Raw genomic sequence first — 21,261 nt, 5'->3', positions numbered from 1 at the left:
TGTTTTAAAATAAAAGGGAATGGGAGGAATGGTTCTCTGGGTTGGCCCCAGTCTTCTCTTTTTGCAGGAATTCTGTTGTCCCTTTAGAAAATATCTAAGCCGTTCCAAGGCACATTGGCAGGGGCATGGTGCTGCAGCCTTCACTTGGCACGGCCTCATCCTGTTGCTGGCAGGACAGAGCGTGGACCTCTTTAGCCTCATCCTCTGTTGTTCTCTGCACGGGCGCCAGACACTGGGGCTACTCGCGAGGCAAGGCTGGCAGCTGAAGAACCCAGATGCCAAGCTCTGGACTGGACTTCTGTTCTGTTTGTGGCTGGCCCCATCCCTGGCATCTGCCCTGGCTTTGCAGCAGCCTGTGCCCCGTCTGCAGAGCTGGGCTGGGGATTAGGCTTCTGTTGCTCTCATAGCCGTTCGGTCACTGTTTCCCTTTTGAATTATCCTTGATTATGAGGAATGTCCCTTTATGACACATTCCTCCCCGGGTGTCCGCTCAGATGTTGTGCCTGTGCAGCTACAAAGCAGGGTTTTCCAGCCATTGTTAGAAAGGAAGTTCACAGCATGGAAGCACTTTTCCAGCTTTAAGAAGATGTAAAGCGAAACACAAAAGCTTGTGTTTCAAACACAAACGTTTGTTTTCCTCAGTGAGAAGAAATATTGTGAGTTTCACAAAACAAACCACTAATACACACACTCAGACACACACACTCTCTCTCTCCTGTGTACACACACAGACACACACACGCACACACACACACACAAGACGATGTGAAAGAGCTGATAGAGGGAGATTTGCCCATGCAGGAGTGTCCAAAAGATCTATTGGGATTTAAATATCTCACACCAAATCCAGAATCTGTCATCCTATCCAGATAAATGATTTTTTCATGATTTTTTTTCAATTTCTACATCTGGAAAAGTAATTTCTGCCAATGACAATCTCTTCAGCTTCACAAGTCTGGAAAAAAAAGTCCTTGGCATAATACAGACCTGATTGCTGGTCATGCTGTTTATTACATCATGAGGTCAAATGCATTCCTGTACTTTAAGCCTATTTACTCACCTATAAAATGGGGGCATGCCCTATTTTATGGGGTTACTATGAGTGTTAAAGTACAAATACATGGCTTAGTATACTACACAGAATAAAGATCTAAATGGATGTTCACTACTGTTGGGTCTTTCTATAGTCTGGAGCAAGAAGGATAGACTCCACCAACGTAGAGACTTGTTTTTAATCTTATTGTTTGGTCCTTTTGTGCTTCTAAGGAAGTAAAAACTGTCCTTGAGGCTCTTGAGACTCAGGTTTCAGACAAGGTATATGGTGACTAGAACTCTATTTAGGAAATCAAGGGCGGGGAAGACTTGGGGTTTAGGTGCCTGGACAAATTGTTTTAGGACAGTTAAGCTGAAATGCGGCCTTCACATATCACTCCTCACAAAAAGGCATTTTCTGAGGTGACTGACAAAATAAATATATAGTGATATATACTGGAGAAACAGCTCGCTAAATATTTAGATCTCTGGTCACCCTTGCCTTTTGAAAATAAGCTGTCGCTAACTCATGAAGGCAATATTAGCAGATGCAAAGCATACTCAGGGATCGCTCATCACTGAATGAAACGACCTGTTACTACCCACCAACCCATCTGAAAGTCTTAAGTGCTAGGAGAAGCTAGCGCAGGTGTTCTGCAAAGGACTGCAAAAACCTCGCCTTTCAGATCATGTGATTCATTAGGAATACAATGAGAAATGGGCACGAGTAATCTGTAAATGAATGACTGTGACTGTGTTCCAATAAAACTTTATTTATAAAACCATAAGGCGGCAGGATTTGTCACATCCGTGGTTTTCTGAGCTCTGGTACAATGGGTTAAACATAGGATGGACAACTATATAGAATATTTTGGTATGATCAATTTTTAAGTGGTTCAAAGTTTCCAAGTACAGCATCTCTTATTTCTGATTTTTCTAGTTTATTGTTCTCTGAACTGGACACATGAGAATGTTAAGAAATGTGAAGAACTTACTGAGAGCCTACAAGTCAAGAGTCATATTATAGGAGAGGTAGAGATAGGCTAACAGTCTAAAAAAAGGGAGTTAGGTACTTAGAGAATATATACTCCATTCAGCCAACCACTGCCACAGGGGTCTTGTGCCTATTGTTCTAGAACATTCCAGTTTTCTGGTTAAGCCAGGAACCTGGAAAAAAATCTCCTGAGTTTTATTATTTCCTAAGGGTAGAGATGGAGTTTGGGGGTAGAGGACAGGCTCCTCCAATCCCTACTACAGGAAAAGAAAACATTTTTCTCTTACAAATTTAAAAAAAAACTAGCACCACAGCACAATCTGAAAATTAGAAGTCTGTGGCTGTAGTTTTTAGCACCGCTGAGAACGGCTAGTTACCTTGTAACACCTGAATATTGATTCAGATCTGTCTCCACAAAGTCACCAAATTAGTCTAAACTATGTACCCCAAAGTAGTCACCCCTGCGACTCATGCCCTGTGGCACTGCGCCCATTGCTTCTCAAAGCACCAACAATATGGAAACTGATCAGCACTGACAGTTCACCACTGTCCTTTCTCTCTGTGAATTCAACAGGTGTAGGTCTATGACCCAACAGAATCTACTTCTCTTCCAAATAGTAAAACCTCATTTTGCTCTAACTGGTGATAATTCAGACTCGTTTTTCCCTTGAAGTGGGTCTAAGAGAAATTACCAAGACATCATTTACAAGTTTTATTCCCAGATTTAGTGGACTCCTTATAAGTCTTTGACTAGGTGCAATAAACATGTATTATTTTTATTGGACAATCTCACAGGGCATTGTTTGTGGAACTACTTGGGGTGTGAGTTGCAGTGTTCATGTTTCATGTGCCCTAAGTCACAGACTGTTTGGGAGTCATTTACATTTACATTGATCTTGGCTAACATTGCTTTGTGGAAGAGAACCTGTGTTCTAGGGCTCTTTGGGACCATCGGAGCTCAACCCCTCCACCTCATTCTTAGTCACAGTTCTCCCAGAAATAGTCTATTGGGGCTGACAACATAGCTGTTTGTCTAATCCTGACATTGAGAAGTTTACACTAGATAGCAGTCGTTCATCCCATACTAAGAATTTGTGGGTACCCAGCACCCTCACCTGGTTTACATTTTATGTTGTAAAAACCAAAATCAAGGGGTATCTGTTGACATGGAAAGAGAACAAACCTGCCACCGACATTTAACTCAACATTTTAGGATGTCTGATGGGGGCCCATCCAATATTCTAGAAAAAGGTGTGTGGGAATGAGTCGGCACAACCCTGGTGCCTCATAAGGCGTCTTGAAGTTTGATTAGATATTAACTAAAAGGCTGTTCTGTTTCTCTTTTATAGCTGCAGATGCAATGTGCTCATTTTATAACATATCTGCTGTTTGGGATAAATCACTAAGGACAGATGCTCATCACATTTCAGTTCAATAAAATTCTTTGCAGAGTCTGTGCAGACTCATGGCTTTAGGTCTCCATCCAGGTCATTATTTGGAAAATCAAATTCACAGAACAAAATAGAGTCACATTGAGGACGTTGAAATTAATATTTTGTCTGTCTGTGCACTTGCCCTTAGTTTTTGGCAACAATGAGCTTGTAGGAGTGCCTTTCGGTATTCCGACCTCTACCTTCATAAACACATTCGGCCCCTTTACATCTTCGCTGGTAAAACAGTGGCTAGTCTGCTGCTTTCCTGTGCTGGATCCTTCAGTAACACCATTTTAAAAGTATTCAGCAGAAGAATTTGCTCTTTCAGAAGCTTGAAAACTCCATGTTCAGTTTTTTTGTGGCAGTAAATAAGTTTTCAACAAGCAAAATGCCACGTTTACTTAATAGTTGTATGTACACTGCAGAGCTGTTGGTAAGTTTTGGACATCTTCCTGTAATGTGTAACACATCTTTGGGGGGAAAATGACAACACATAATCTACTCACTTGCCAATATTCCTTTTTTTTTTCTTTGATAGTAGGAGAAATTTGAGCTTAAGAACTTGTGACTGTATCTCTTCAGCTGATATTTTATTTTCTTGAAGACGGTTCACATCATTTTAAATTATTTATCCAAGAGGACAGATGATAAACAGTTGCACATCATGATGTGCAAGGTAAAATGTGTGCGTTACCAGATGTCTTGCAAACGAAAGCTCTTGCATTTGAAAAACTGCATGAATTGAGGAAGTGTATGTGTGTGTGTGTGTGTGTGTGCGCGCGCGCGCACACACACACACACACACACACACGAAGGAATGTCTCTAAGTAAAAGAAGAGACCCTATAGTTAGAATGGCATGGGGAGGATGATCATTGATATTTTTCCTTGAAATCGGATGAAGGAGATTCAGGATGTGCTTCAGGCATTTCGCCACGGGCGGAGGGGATGAGGAAACTGGGGCGGGAAGCTCGTGGCTCTTGTGCTCAGTGAATTTTGCTAGCTGTGGATTATTAATAAGTCTGTTGGAGCTGGAATGACATCCCACTTCCTCTCTTTAAAGAACACATTTCTCACTCTGCTCAGAAGTGTAATTCTATGGGCATGTGCACTGGCTTTTGAGAGAAGACTGGGGGTGCAGGGGTAGTGAGGACATTTAAAGACTGGCCTCAGTCTTTCTCTTCCTACCCCAAAGTAGGTTCCTAAACTACCCAGAAAAAAAAAATCTCTTCTATTTCGAAAATTCCTGAGTTTATAGTGATAGACGAGAGAGAATAAAAACGGTGTCCTTTCTTTTATTTAAAGATCACCTTTGTGTTGAGCCATCATTAAATATTTGCTTTCTCTGAGCATTTGTATATGTTTTCTTAGCTCTTAACTACCACATTTCAGCTCGGTTTTGTATCTGCTAGCCCCGGCATTTACAACCTACGAAAACATCATAAATCTACTTCATTTTTCTAATAAGACATGAAAGTCCTTAATTGGCCTTAATGAAATGCACTTAAAGGGCAATAAACGTGTTTCAGCCCCTCTCGCAGGGCGGGCTTCAGCTCCCTTCTCTCTCTGCTCTCTCCTCTGTTTTAGCCTTTCTGGTAATTAATCATTTATTCATATGTGACGAATCAGTAACTAGATCAAGCGACTACTGCACAATTGCATGATAATAAGCTGCTCATATATGTGTCAAGATTTAGCAATCCTTTTTAAGGCCCAATTTAAAGTCATTTTACAACTAACCAGACTGCGTCTCTGAAGCATCATCCTCCAGTATGTGTGTTTTTTTTTAATGTATTTTCATTTGGAAACCATCTTTTTATTTTGTTTATAGAGCCCAGTCCACGTCGAATCCACCCATGGCACCAGTGTGAGTCTCAGCAATGCAAACATTTACCATTGTTTTTTAGTCTGCTTGGAATTCTCTCTTTGATCCAAAGGGATGGGTATGGAGCAGAAGCAGAAGCAAGAACCCTGACCATAAATAAAGGCCTGGGTGTCCCGGCCATCCCTAACATACATTGAGATCATAAATCTGAAGTAATGTATGAAGACTTGTTCGTCATTTGCTTGCACCTTAACTCTGAGAATTCCAGCAATTTCTTGTGCCTTGAATATGCCAATGTGGCTCTTCTGAGCTGTGAGGTTGACTTTCAACACGAGCTGAGTGTTCAAATCTGTGTAGCTGTTCTTGTGTTTTCCTGAGTGTGAAACAGTATGAGTTTGGCAGTAAATGTGGGTGAGATACAAGAAAGGGACGTGGCCTGCCTGATTATGGCGAGCAGAGTCAGTTGGTCCTTAAGGAAGTACATTTTGAGGTGCCCCTGGAACTTACCGCAAGTGTGTGCCGGTTATGGAAGCAGGAGTGGCTACAGGCATAGCCAGGAGCCCTTCTCCAGCACGTGTCAGTGTGTGGGAAGCACTTGCTATTATATCCTTCGGATGTGACAGGGTTCAATTTTTGCATAAATATAGCAGGTGGCAAGATCAGCTCTTTAGTTATAGGCACAAAGAGGGAAGCACAACATTTTCCTTTCTTGGCTAGAGGTTGGATGTTAGTAGGGGTGGCTAGGAAAATAAGAGGAGTAGGGAGTTTTAGAATGTCAGACATTAAGCATTTCTCCTGGCCATCGCAGGAGGCCAGTTGGGAAGGAGGGCAAGAAAGGGGCCTGGATCTAGAGAAACAAATGACCTGGTTCTAGGAACCATGTTGTTTTAGATTCAGGATTTTTCACCATTTAACCCAAATGAAAACTTTTGCCAAATGCCTTGGCTCTGGTTAACATCTGTGTTAGCATTAGAACAGAGCTCTAAAGATGAAATTCTCCCTGTAATGAAATATGCCCACCCCCATGTGAGGTAAGAGGGTAGCAGAAGTGAGCTTGATTTTTAAAGAGCAATGCTGTTTTGTTACCTTCTAGTCTAGCAGTGTAGAGTATGCAGTCACTTCTATGCTTGGAAAATGACCAGGCATGACCAGAGTCTACTGGCAATGAATGTTCCTGAAGCTTTTGAAAGTTGCTTGCACAAGCAAAATTCTCCCTGCATTTCAGCGGTGGGGAGGCTCCTCTAATGCAGAAATGGAATTTCCCACTTGTAAAACCATTAGAATCCATCACACCAGACTTAATATATACCTGTCAGTTCACTTTGGCCCAGAAACATTATTAGATTATAATGTATTAATGTAACAAAATATTATGCATTAGTTACTTAAAAAGTGAGTTTTGCTCTGTCACCTTTACAATTATACATTTCAGAATAGAAGGTACAAAATTAGTGAGATTTAATTATGGCCCCATCCACAGTGTTATCAACAGAGAGGGCTTCCTCTGGAGTTGTGTAGCGTGCTCGCCCTCAGGGATTCACACATGGAGGTTCTGGGTTTCTGTTGTGTCTGTATATATCTGGACTGGTTTTTACAGAGTCTAAGGTTCTGGTTGAAACATATTCTTGCATTTGTAAGATGCTATTTATTCTGCTTTATCAGATAACTTTAAAGGTAATATTTAGATGTAGCAAACATTTTCATGCCTTAATTTGTGTGTGTGTGTGTGTGTGTATGTGTGTGTGTGTGTTATACAATTATGTATGTATTTCTGCATGTGTAGGTATTTGGGGGGCAGGGACAGGCATCCTGGCATTGATTTCAGGACTCTTCCTCAATGTTCTCCATGTTAACTTGTGTAGACAGGTTTTTTATTTGAGCACATTAATTTGCCAGTACTTGCTGGCCAGAAAACCCAGTCTACTTCCTGTCTCTGCCTTCCCTGAAGTTCTGGCTTTTGATATGAGTGCTGTGAGTTTGAACACGGGTCCCTCAACTTCTATGGGCAAACATCTCACTATCTGAGGCGTGTGCCAGCCCCTTGTGTTGCTATAATGTCACACACCTGTGCTGTTCTGGTTTCTTTAACTCCTGTGCATTGCAGCTGGTTTGCCGAGCTCTAATTTACACCACAGTGAAATGTGGCTTGTGTTTCTGTCCTACACTGTCTTGTTTGTGACAAAATAATATTCCTGTCTTTGGTTTGTAACAAAATTTGTTAGGTCAAAGAACTTTTAAAAACAGTGTAATGACCTTTGACTAAGTTACAGCAAACCTGGTTATCTGTTTCACTTACCAGTGGATTTTAATAATTTTAGGAGAAAAAGTTGTTACTTTATGGGGGAAAAATGCTGAGCTCCTAACTGTGCCTGAGACTAGAGGAGGAGTCACAGTTGTAGCCCCTAGAATTTTTCAGAAACAATCACAATGTGTGCAAATAATCACAACATCTAAAAATAATTGCAATACAATCATAATTTAGCAGAAATAGGCAAAGTCCAGACCCAGCCTAATCTGTTGGTGTCTCTCTGGTTCTTCTGATTTGCTCTTTATTTATGCTGGGCAGCTGGAAGATAGGATTTTGCACGGGCCACAAATAGTGAAATAAAACAGCAAGATGTACTGTATTTTACTGAAACATACGAGGAAGGGCAGCAGGAGACTAGTCAAAGCCCAATATTCAAAGACTGTAATTTTTTATCACTATTTTATTTCCTGTATAAAATGTTTTTTGGGTATAAATATTGGATGGAAACAAAATATGCCATCTTTGCTATCATGGAACCAAGACCTAAACCTACTGTTTATTAAAATTAAACTAATATTATGTAAGAAGTTTTATGGTTTTAGTATTTTATTATTATTTATGTCCTATCTGTTCTGCATAAATAGAGCAGCTCCTTGCCTCTTTGTCTTTACTGCTAATAAAAAGCAACAGTCGTAATAACTCAGGACTGTTTGCATTTCAAGGTATTTTCTGTTTGGTCTCAGTGGCTGGTGGAAGGAGACAAGACCCCGAACCAGAGCCCAGGAAGGTTTAACAGCAAACACACGAGTCATGGCGGTGGCACAGATGCCCGAACAGAGACAACTAAAACAAATGTGAAAAAACTAACATGAAAATGGCAACATGCAGCTGACGACTACATAGGCTACCACAGAGGTGAGTCTGCTCATGGGTGTCCAGGAACTGCAGAGCACCATGTGTCTATTAATAGACACCCTCCTTTAATTTCTTTATGATTTTTCAGAATACTTTTTGAAAATGACAATGACTTTTGTAGTGATGGGCAGGAAGGCCATGTTTGGGCACAATGCTGCTTTTTCTGATATTTTCTAAAACAAGACTTTTCTGAGGTGGAAATGATAGGACTCTTATAAAAATTGGAAAATTCAAATCATTTACTTTTGGAACGCTCTCAGTGCTACAAAGATGGCTCAGCAATTAAGAGCACTGGCTATTCTTCCAGAGGTCCTGAGTTCAATTCCCAACAACCACATAGTGGCTCACAACTATCTGTAATGAGATGATATGATGCCCTCTTCTGGTGTGTCAGGGACAGTGTACCCATATACATAAAATAAATAAATCTTCAAGAAACGAAAAGTCCTAGATTTGTGATAATCCTGAGAAATTATACAGAAAAGCACACTTAGGAATCTGGACACCTGGGCTGGTGGCTCAAACCTTGTTTCCTTTGTGGGCAGGTGTAGCCTTATTTTAAAACACTGCTGCTGTGTACATTATAGGAAGCTCCTGGAAACAATCTGATTCTTTCCATCATCATCCCTACAGGTAAGTTGAAGTGGAAGACTATGCAGCCAATCAAAGAGATTTTCAGGAAGGAGTTTTCATTAAATGGAGAACATTGATCTGAAAGTAAGATTGGAAAAACACTGCATGGAAAGTCACACCCTCAGTGAGCCGCCCGAGACACTCATTATAGAAAGACTAATTGCTTCTGGGTATCAAGATTATGGGCAAATTATGCTTTCTTAAGCACACTTCTCTAACCCTCAAATTTTCTTTTAAACAAATCAAGAATCTTTAGAGAATGAAGCTAACAGAAACTATAGGGAAACAAAGTTGTAAAAAATTAATAAGACTTTAGGGTAGTGTCTTCTCAGTAGTCAGGTGGTATTAAGTTTTTATGTTTGACAACTAAAGGAATGCTAATACTATCTTACAATTTTACAGATGGGAAACTAACCACCAAAGGCCAGCGAGTTTGTACTTCCAGATGGAATTTATTCTGGGCCCATATACTGGCCTCTTTTATTACCTCTCTTTCTACTGGCCCTCTCTGCTTTTGTGATCATTTTATGGTCGTTTCTGTTTCTTCTTCTTCTTCTTTTTCTTCTTCTTCTTCTTCTTCTTCTTCTTCTTCTTCTTCTTCTTCTTCTTCTTCTTCTTCTTCTTCTTCTTCTTCTTCTTCTTCTTCTTCTTCTTTCCCCTCCTCTTCCTCCTCCTCCTCCTCCTCCTCCTCCTCCTCCTCCTTCTTTTGGTTTAATAATCAGGACAGTTGGGAGGCTACAGGGCGACCTGGTGTCAATTACTCTTCACTTTTTTTCTGAGATGGTCTCATGTAGTTCAGGCTAGCTTGAAGTCTCCTTGTTCACTGAACTTCTAATGAAGTTCACTGAAGTTCATCTTGAACTTCTAATCCTCCTGCCTCCTCCTCTACAGAGCTTGGATTATAGCTGGTTTATATAGTGCTTGGGCTTGAACCCAGGGTTCAACCCATGCTAGGTGGGCTCTCTACCCACTGCACCACAGCCCCAGCCTGAGACACCCTGCTTGCTCATATGCTTTTCTAGTTCAAGGGCTGGAGTACAGCCCAAAGCAACCCAAATAAGCAGAACTTCTTCTACCTATAACAGACTCAGCCATTTGCTTGAGCTCAGCTTTTAAGGAGGACTTTGACATGTTCCTGGGATGGTGTTTGGGGCTCTGCTTGCATGAGAACACACCCTAAATAAGCATCAGGCCGGATTCCTTGGAACTCAATTAGGCTTGTCATTATTTTTGTAAAACTTAAAAAAGGCATCCACTCAATACTCAAAGAGGTGCCTGCTTCTCCTTATTACATGCACGCTTGCATTAAGTCTGGCTTTCTTTGGGGGCAGTCCTCAAAAATCTGGGGGTTCTCCTGAAACACATTGTAGGTTGCGTTTTCCTGGAATATTTATGTTGCTTCAGGAAAAGCCACTTTTTCTAGGGATCACCCTGCTGAGTAAGCCATGCCAGAAGTCAGCTGTGGCTCCATCCTCAGGAATAGAGAAGCAAAGGAAGAAAGGGAGGCTGTAGTCTTTACTTTTCTGGGAAGACTATGCAGAGAGTACTTGAATCTTCATGGGAACGGCATACCTCAGTCTCTGGTGCTTCTCTGACATATGAATTTTACAAGCTTCTGTGTCCGGTTTCCCTAGCTTCTTGTCCACAAAGAATACAATTATGTCACCTGTCTTAGGCAGGCCCAGGTCTTCTCACTCTTGTCATCTGGAGCAGTTTCCCATCTTCCTCCTGCTTTGCGGCTGGTAATTTCTAGCTTGCTGGTAGCCATTGTGCGCATTGGTTCATGGCATGATGGATCCTTGTCTATAGTTCTGAGCTTTGTTCTGAGACATGGTCAAATAGCTAGAAGTCAGGTCTTGCTGTCTGCATATGTTTTTGTGGTGCTGTGATGTAACTTTTCTTTGATACTGAAGCTCTGGACACTTTTTCTTTTCATCTCTGGACAAATGTACTGCTGTGTTGGTCAAGTTCTCCTATTGCTGTGACAGAATACCTGATTTAAGGGAGGAAGGATTCATTGGCTCACAGTATCAGTAATTGCTGCAATCAACCATGGCAAGAATGGCAGGGAGGGTGTACCCGAGGGGAGTGGACCACCTCACAGTACCTGGGAAGGAGAGGAGCATGGGAGATGAGAGGAGAGGAGAGGGGGTAGAGGGGAGAGAGAGAGAGAGAGAGAGAGAGAGAGAGAGATCCTACATTGTGGGCTGGCTCCATTTCTCTCTTTCTTCTAAATCCCCAGCCTGTGTGATAATGCCATTCACATTGAGACTGAGACCCGCCGGGCCCTCACCCCACCCCACCCCCATCATCTCTGGGAATTTCCTCACTCACAGACACTCTCAGAGGTATGTTTTAATTGTCTATGTGTTTCTCAGTAAGATTAAGTCTATGCATTTAACCATCAGAGCAGGGGAGAAAAGTCCACAGGTAAAATGCTTGTGGCCTAAGTGTGAGGAGCTACGTTCCCACCCCCCCACCTCCCACTTCCCCCCCCCCCAAGATCCACATAAAGCTGTAAAGCTGGCTGTGGTAGTGTCTGCCATCTCAGGGTGCCTATAATGAAATGAGAGTTCCCAGAAGCTCAAGTCAAGACAGCCTGACACACACAGCGGCAAACAGGAAACCCTCTTCTCAAACAGGACATGGCAAGGGCTTACTCCTGCTACTGTGCTCTCACCCCCACAGGCACCGCTGACCACACATATCTGCACATGCACAACTTAATGTAGTATCTCAAGGTGCTTATGCATTTTCCCAGATGTGTGGTTGAAGGTAGAAGACTGACGAATTCCCATGGACTCTCAAGATAATGCATTCCTTGAGGGACTGTTGAAACCAACGCCTGGTAGAGATTTAGTCTTAGGTTGACTGGCTTGTTTGTTTTATTTTTCCTCTCTCTCTCTGGAGCTCTGCCTTTGGTTTCATTGATCAGGATCAGTTTTTAAGTGATCCAAAAACTTCAGCCACCAAAACCTTGATAGTGTTGAAGAAACTTTGCTCACTTCCTAACGTAGAGATTACACTGTTTCATTACGCAAAACGTGTTGTACATTTTATGCCTAAAATGCAGATGCTTATTCATGCATTAAATAAAAGACAAACATTCACTCTTCTGTATTCTTCAGTTTTGACTTTTAGACATTTGTTTTTGGTGCCTTATGCTCTGTTAATGAACTGTTACATCTATTCCAGGTGCCTAGTCATTTTTTAAAGTTATACCACAGACTTCAAAATTTTTATATTGCAGGCTATACTTCTCTATGCTGCTTTCTTATGATTCATATTAAAATCACTTATAATGCTTGGGATATTTATTTTTTCATTTATTTATAGACAGGGTCTTGCATTCTGTAGGCCAGGTTGTCCCTGTACTCTTCCTCCCCCTGCGTAGGCCTCCCAAGTGTTAGGATTACAGGTGCCCACCTCTACGCCAGGCTCCTCAGAAGTTCTGGTGGCTCCTCCTCATTTGAGTGCTTTAATTGTGGAGTAACAGGGAATCATGGAACTTCATATGAAACGTAATGACCCCTATAGAATCATGGAACTTCATATGAAATGTAATGACCCCTATAGAATATGGAACTTCATATGAAACGTAATGACCCCTATAGAATCATGGAACTTCATATGAAACGTAATAACCCCTATAAAATATGGAACTTCATATGAAACGTAATGACCCCTATAGAATCATGGAACTTCATATGAAACGTAATAACCCCTATAGAATCATGGAACTTCATATGAAACGTAATGACCCCTATAGAATCATGGAACTTCATATGAAACGTAATGACCCCTATAGAATATGGAACTTCATATAAAACGTAATGAACCCTATAGAATATGGAACTTCATATGAAACATAATGACCCCTATAGAATATGAAAGCATATTATTGAATATGCTGCCAGGCAGATCTTTGGCAAGGAAATCTTGGTTACTTCTGAAGGGGGATCATTTTCCACAAGTCACATGCCTTTTGGTTTTAGACTGGGCTCCTCCTCAGGAGCAACCCAGCAGCCACTCTGACATAGGTGACATTGTTTTGAGAGTCTTAGTTGAAAGTCCTCAGCTTCCAACAGCTCCAGATGTTGATGAATAGGGATCTCAAATAGCAGTGGGTCACCACCAACTGGCTTTTGGAATCGTGGGAAACAATTTTTTATTTTTAAAGACAGGACTCCATGGGTGCTGGAATTGTTGGTGTGCGCCACCGGCCCAGGTAAAGGACTCTGACTCTACTGTTTAGTGAGTGTGTGAACTTAGGCACAATTCCTCATTTGTTCCTGGACATGCTTAGCATGCTCTAAGTTCTGGAGACAAAGCAGCAAGGACACCAAGCTCAGGCACATCCCTTGCCTTTATGGAAGCTACAATCATGTTGAGTGACGCAGATAACAAGTTGAAAAAAAATGACAATGAAATAATTATAGACTGCGAAATGTAATATAAGTAATACAAAGTAAAATAAAAGTGTTTCTTCAAGCCTTAGTGTGGAACCTTGTAGAAATTCAAAGTTTAGTTGATATATGCATCTAGAAAGCTCTCTTCTATGGTAAGAATGTAAAGAAGCCCCGCAGGCACTGTTTTGGAAGTTTTGGTCTTGTGTAGTGTAGGGCTAGCCTTAGGTACACAGCAAGTTTGAGCCCAGCCTGGGCCACATAAGACCATGTCTCAAAAAAAAAAAAAGCCATAAGACAAGAAAACAAGCAGGCAAACAAACACAAAACCAATATAGTAACAAGGCTGTAGCTATCACATGGCACACAGCAGACACGTCTCTGAGACTGCTGCTGGCTCCCCCAGATACCCTCTTGTATCTCAACCCTTTATTTTTGACCCTTGCTGATTACTGCCATGTTGTTAATGTATTATCTATTTTGTTTTACTTTATTTAAAGATTTATTTATTTATTTCATGTCTATAAGTACATTGTAGCTGTCTTCAGACACACTAGAAAAGGGCATCAGATCCCATTACAGATGGTTGTGAGCCACCATGTGATTGCTGGGAATTGAACTAAGAACCTATGGAAGAACAGTCAGTGCTCTTAACTGCTGAGCCATCCCTCCAGCCCTTGTTTTCTATTTTAAACTCTAAAGTATAGGAGCCCATTTGGCTCCGAACTTGGGTAGGTGAGATGATTAGGGAAGGCCACTTCATAGGCTGCTGACCAGCCCTGCTATTTGGTTGTTTCTGGTTTGTCCTTTAGTGGTGAGTCAGCAACAGCTAGACACTAGTGACGTCAGATATATAAGGCAGCCCATTTAGTAAAAAGGCAGATGTTTGACACACCCATCCCATTAGGTGTCTAGTGGCTTTTTTCCTGGGCTAGCTGCCTATGTGTTGATTTCTTCTAATGGATTATGAGTTCCCCAAGAGCTGGAACTCTTTTGGGAGATGATGTCTGACAAAGCTTGGACAGACAGTAGGAATTTGGTGACATTATGGGGATGTATTTAGCAGTTCTATGGAGGTGTGTCATATGGGTTAACATGGTGTGGGCAAGGGTTAGATGAGGCTGAGACAGAAAAGGATCTTCAGAGACAAAGATTTGGTTGATATAGAGGAGAATACTCATAGAGAGGGGCCTCTTAAATGAGCATTTTAGGGGCTGATCCAATGATACCTTGACTTATTCAAAAGTAAACTCTATTTGATTGATAGATTTTCCTGCTCTAGGGACAGATGTACTGTTTATTTAGTTTTCCCTTGAAGGTTCTATGCGTCTTATTCTTATATACTTGCACTCACATGGACTACACACACACACACACACACACACACACACACACACAAAACACAAAACAAAGATAAAACAGTTGTGGTAAATCACACTCAACTCAAAGATTTGCTTCCCATACTGCTGAAATGTGGAAGTCAAACGTTAAGAGTAATAAAAATTTATGAAGCGACAAGTTGCACACGGGTGGGTTTATCAGAGGTCTTATTTTAAGGCCAGAGCCCCCAGGTGCTCTTCCTCCTTTTTTTTCAAGTGACAGTTGTGGTTGCGCAAGGACTTCAGCTGTCCCTGGTGAACTGTCAACCTGGCTGGAACAAGTAGCCACATGTGGCTGTGGATTTCCTCTCAGCTCTACTGGGAGGCAGCAGTTGGTGTTGGGGGAGCATGATGGCTGTTGGCTGGGCCAGCTTTTGAGTAGTGCTAATTCTTACTTCCGCCCCCACCTTCCACACATTGTTTTTATTATGGTCTGTCAATTCTCCTTTGGAAACAAATCTTATCTGGGGGAAGGAGTTGGAGAAGACCAGTCTATGGAACTGGACTCCATCCTACTTTTCAATGACTCCTAATCTGGAGGATGCTTTTATACTTGGTCTTTGGGAAGCATCAGAAGCCACTCACTTTCCCCATTCGTATTGATAAAAGTTCACTGTGACACAATGAATTAAATAGTCACATTTAACTTCTTTAAGGTTACTGCCAATCTGAGAAGGTCTTTATACCGTTTTTCCTCTTGATAGAACACCATACTACATTGATTCTGACACTGATTGTTCCCTGGACAAAGTCACAATGACTTCTTAGAGCTCAAGGATAAAGTCTCTATTCTACTGACATCTCCAGTCCTGCCTGGACTTCTTATCCATGTATCTCATTTTCTGCACCAACAAAACTGGTGAACTCACTGTCTGAATACCAATACATCCCACCCATGTTGTGCCCCATACAGAGCTCTGAATGCTGGTCCCCATTTTTATTTTTCTCTCTGAATTCACTAGTGTGGGCTGGTGTAAGCCATCCACCTCAGCCTTCGAGTGAGCCCTTCCCACCTCGCTCATCCAATCCTTGAACACTTTATCACCATCACCAAGCCCTCCTCTGGCCTATTTTATCTCTCAAGCTTTGATAATCTAAGTTCTGCTCCCTCAAGGAAGACTATAAACTCCTAGAAGGCAGAGACGTCTGATCCATAGCACAGTGCTCTGTAGGTCAATAACTAACTAACGTGTATTATGAAGAACACAATCAGTATAGAAGAAAGAATAACTTTTCCTAAAGGTGACCTTGAAGATCTCACACTTGAAAATTCCATTAATACCAGCACTATGTATACTTGAAATCATAAACTTAGTAATTACTAGACTTTTGTACCTGACTGGTTTGGGACACACAGTCAGGATAGCACAGTGGGAGGACCTCTCCAAGGCTAGCAGAAATGGGACTGTGGAAGTTCCTATCGCTGCTGTAAACTAGCTCTGGTGTCTGTAAGTGCGTCTGTAAGCACGTCTGTAAGCGAAGAAAGCTGTACCCTTAAAAGTTCTGGTCTCTCATCTGTGTGAAGCAGAATGCATTCAGCCCAGATAACAGAAAGACAGGGTGAGGCTGGGCCAGGATGCTGTGTGGCTCATGCTGTTGTCTAAGTTTAAACCTTGACTCCTGTTTCCTGTTTTCTCTCCATAACACTGCCCCTCCCCCCTCTCCCCTCCCCCCTCCCCATCTCCCTTACCTTCCCCCTTTAAGTGTCCGCAAGACTGATAGTGATCTTGTTTTCTTTTCATTTCTTCCCTTGTTCTAACCACACTTCAGTGTGTTCTCTTTAGATAAATATTTCTCCTGCCACAGGTGCAGAATGTACACACAAGCTTCAGTTTGTAGCACTTCCAGAATTTTTCATTAAAAATGGGGATGCAGTGGGGTGGGGTGGGGCGAACTCTTTGACCCGTAAATACATTTTCTTGTGATTAAACAGTGAGTCTCCAGGAAGGAGTGCCGAGCTTTTCAAAAGCATGGCTTCATTCTTCTCTCATCTCCTGTCAGCCTTTAGGGCTTTGGGGTGTGGCTGAGATGGCCACTGAGCCAACCCATCAAAAGACTGGGAAATTGAGACTTGGAGCATTCAGCAATTTGTCCTAGGGGTTTGATCAAGCCCTATAGAGTTGGGGAGTAAAATGAGGAGTGTGAGTTTCTGGCCCCTTCTCTAACTGCAAGCAGGGAAACAAGTCTGTGCAGAGTCTCAGGAAGAGAACCGATCCCCGTGCAGGCAGGAAAGGGTGCTGTTCAGAGGATTAGGGGGCTGATGAGTGAGGCTGGCCTTAGGATCTGACTGGAGACAGGCAAAGGAAAGAGGATTTATCTGATTGAAGACCTTTCTAGACAAAGAAAAAGGAAAGCTCCCATTCTGTGGGACAAAAAGAGGTTTAAGAAAAAGTATACAGGCTACTTTTAACTCTGTGTTGGTGTCCAGCGCTAGGGACCAAGCTGCGTTTATCTGCCTCAGATATCCCAGCATCTTTCTGAGGCCTAGTTAGAAATGGATTTATCAGAAAGCTAGTGGAGCTTAAGTACCTGTAACCCTAAAACTCTGGGATGTAATAGGCCCACATGGTATTGCTTGTAGAGTGTGAAAGTAGGTTGTTTTTTTTTTTTCTCTTGCTTTTGTCAAGAAAGTAAAATATATTAGATTTTTGTTGTTCTTTAGATACAGAACTTGGAAGGTACTTAATGTGTAGGCAATATGCATTCTTGTTTCAGATGTTAAAAAATGATCCAGATTTCATTTCAATTTGTATTTTTTAAAGAGCACCCTCCCCCTTCTCATCTTGTTCTAAGCATAGAAATTACTTCCTAGAATCAGCATTTCCCAAAAATACCAAGTTGCTTCTCCTGGCAAAGACTCATATAGGGTCTCTGGATGGCATGGTGAGGTGTACAAGGTGGGCTGTCATGTCTTCTTCTTCTTCTTCTTCTTCTTCTTCTTCTTCTTCTTCTTCTTCTTCTTCTTCTTCTTCTTCTTCTTCTCCTTCTCCTCCTCCTCCTCCTTCCTCCTCCTCCTCCTCCTCCTCCCCCTCCTCCTCCTCCTTCTTCTTCTTCTTTCTCCTCCTCCTTCTTTCTCCTCCTCCTCCTCCTCCTCCTCCTCCTCCTCCTCCTCCTCCTCCTCCTCCTCCTCTCTGGCTTCTGCTAACCTCCTCTGGGTCTCTTTTCTTCTCCCTTTACCTGAAAGCCTATAACTTTGAACTACAGGTATCAGCTAACAGTATCACAAGGCTCTTGTGACCTCCTCAGTATGGGTCAAGGTCAAGACTCCTTCTGAGTGTTGTGGCTTAGTAAAGTAGAGTAGAATATTTGGGGATATTATTTGTATTAGACTAAATTTGTTTAGGAGAGAGGTTTCAAACAACAACAACAAGAATGGGGACTAGATATTGACAAACACAATTCAGGAAGTTTTGAGTTTTGGTCAGTGATGCTAAGCTGATTGTTAGGTATTTCCAGTTCTGGTAAGAACCAGATCTTGAAGCCTGTTTGTTAACTGTTCAGATTCCTTGGTACTGCCATGGAGATTTAAATGGAAGATGCCCAGATAGTGGACTAGGAAACACATCAGCCCTGTAGTGAGTGGTTAATAGACTCTCAGAGGAGAGCTCCTTCTTATTCACAGAAGGACTGCTCTATTTTTAGTTAAAGGCCTGGGCGTTAAAAAGATGGAAGTGGAGTCTTTTTCAGGCAGCAGGCCTTGTGGCTAAGACCATTATACCAATGTTGTTTGGGTTTGATGCCCAGCACCCCCAGGCAACCTAGGGCAAGAAGCCTAACCTCTCTTGCCTTGCTTTTCTCCTGTATACAATGAGGATAATATGAGATGTTCATACAGGTTTTCCTCATGAGTTAGTCTATTTAATCCACTTAGTATATAGTGCCATGTGCTATTATTATTCTTTCAATAAAGAATAAAGGAAACTTGTTTATAGTGGACTTTTCTTAGAAATGCTAATTTTGGTACACTTCTAGAGAAATGGTGTTTTAAGAGTGCCTAAAGATATAATGAAGGAAGCTATGGAAAAGTAAAAGTAATTTGAGCAGTCTGCTTTCTCCAGCTAGCTGTAGGCAAGCACAGACCACTAAGCACAGAAAAGGTCCTCAACAGACCAAGGCTAACTGAGCTAGTTACACAATGCAATGCTTCCTTTCTGTTTGCAGGCAGTGAGGTCCTGCGAATACCATAGAGAAATTCTTCCAGGAAATGCCATATTCAACACTAACACACCTGCTTCATACACCCTGAGCTCCAAATGGCAAAAACAAGTAAAAAAAATTGATTTAAATTATGCAGGTGGAGGGTAATTAAATATTGATATAATAATTATTAAATTATGCAGGTGTAGGGTAGGTTTATGTGAAACTTCTGGAATTGCCACAGGAGTGGGGTAGACAATGAAAAACCCTGCATGGGGCCTTGAGCTGGAAGACAATGCTGTGAAGTTATGGTTGAACTGGGCAGCTGGTTAGCTGTGAGTTCATCTGTAGGTTCGTGCATCTTTTTGAATGAGATCCTTCAAGCCAAGGACAGGGCTATCCTCAAATAGCCTGAGGGTATAGAAGAGGCTATTTCCTGAAGCAGTCCTAAACACTAAAGGAAAATAATAGCAATCTCTCAAATCATCATGATTTCATTTAAAGCCAGAGCCCTAAAACCAAGAACGCTGAGGATCTCACTTTTACCTGTCAAAATAACAATGATTTCAAAGCCAGAATGAAATGGCTCCAAAATGAACACATGGTTGAGAGGAGAGAACGAGGAAGGGTGTGTGTGTGTGTGTATGTGTGTGTGTGTTTGGGGGTGTATAGAGAGCTCATTTCAGCTCTGGACCACAAACACGAGTGTAGACAGGCTGAGATGGGAGGACACGTGAGAGCCAGTTTGCTGGAGGAAAATTCTAGTTCTGGAGCTTTGAATTTTTATGTTTGACCATTTTGTCACTTGTGTCACTAAAAAAGAACGGGCCAGATGGTGGCCTCTAGTACACGTTTCACAGCGTGGCGTCTGCAGAGGGGTTTACCCTGGATGGCCGTTAACAATCAGACTGCACAGTTTAAATGAGAGCTCAATGTGCAGAGACAAGAAAGCCAAATGTGAAATGCCCTTAATTTCAGATCTCGGAGAAACGTACATGTTCAGTTTTAAAAGCCCTAGTTGACAGTCATAGGCCATGTTAAGATGGTGACTTCAAGTGTCTGTTTAGATCACTCTCCTTTTGTGAAATGGCTAAACCAAACACTTCTGCTTTTGTCAGCAATGTTTTGACTTTGTTAGGGAAGTCTGTTGGTTCTCAAACTGGAACATATTTCAGAGCTGGGAACTTTGTTAAAACCCAAACTAGTGGGCTCTACTTGAGGACAGAGTTCAATTGGTAGAAATGTATATTTCTAATATGTTCCTGGGCTATGCCCCTCCTGCAGATGCAGGGATTACACATACCTTGAAAGTCTCATTTTTAAAACACTCACTCACTTGAATGAGGAAAAAAATTAAGTCACAGATTTTCTCATGAATCTTTTGAAAATTATCAACATTTTCTTTAAAAGAAAATAGGTTAATATAGACACTTATAGTGGACGGAAGAAAAGAAAGGAAGGAGATGTTGCACAAGGCAGGCCAGACGAGTCGGAGGAGAGAGTAAGGACTTCTTAAAGGATCCTTGGAATCTCCCAGGAAAGCCTTTGACTCAGGAATTTTGATCTATTCCTAAATATAGGTATTTATTTATTTTAGGCAACATCTTATTATACAGCTCTCACTGCCCTGAAACTCACCTGTCTCTGTCTCCTGTGTGCTGGGATTAAAAACAGGCAACACTACAGTTGGCCCAGATACTAACTGTTTTAAATATATGGGCTGGCAACTCTCTGGTGACAATATTTGATACTTTCGGGCTATTGTGATTTCTGTGAAAATAGTTCCTTAGATTCATATATTTGATTGCTTGGTCCCTGGTCAGTGGAAATTACAAGCAAAGCAACAGGAGGTGTGGCCTTGTTAGAGGAGGTGTTTACTGGGGGTTGACTTTGAAGTTTGAAAAGCCCATGCCATTCCCAGTTAGCTTTATCTTGGCCTCCAACTTTTGAATAAGGATGTAAGCTCTTAGCTATTGCTACAGCACTATGCCTGCCTGCTGCCTTGATCTGCATGATGGTCATGGACTCACCCTCTGAAACTGTCAGTTATAATAAACTCTTGCATCTACAGGTTGCTTTGATCATGATGTCTCCTCACAGCAACAGAACAGTAACTAAGACAAGGGTAGAAGAGATCTTCATTGTTTTTCAAAGTTGATTGATAGTTTGATTTTAAAATTGTTGCTGCTGAGAATATTCCTACACATAAGCATGGAACATAAAATGTATAAGGGCAGAAGTATGTTTACAGATATTTCAA

General features: G+C 41.7%; 1 pseudogene; it reads right to left on the bottom strand.

Moving 5' to 3' along the window:
• Positions 1 to 10,847, bottom strand: part of LOC127691942 (protein NipSnap homolog 3B-like) — a 58,136-nt pseudogene extending 47,289 nt beyond the window's left edge.
• Positions 10,848 to 21,261: the final 10,414 nt, after the last annotated feature.

This window comes from Apodemus sylvaticus, chromosome 9 (genome assembly GCF_947179515.1).
Source record: "Apodemus sylvaticus chromosome 9, mApoSyl1.1, whole genome shotgun sequence".
NCBI classification, from domain to species: domain Eukaryota; kingdom Metazoa; phylum Chordata; class Mammalia; order Rodentia; family Muridae; genus Apodemus; species Apodemus sylvaticus.
Note: the sequence above shows the minus strand (reverse complement) of the source record. Positions and strands in the feature narration are given on the sequence as shown.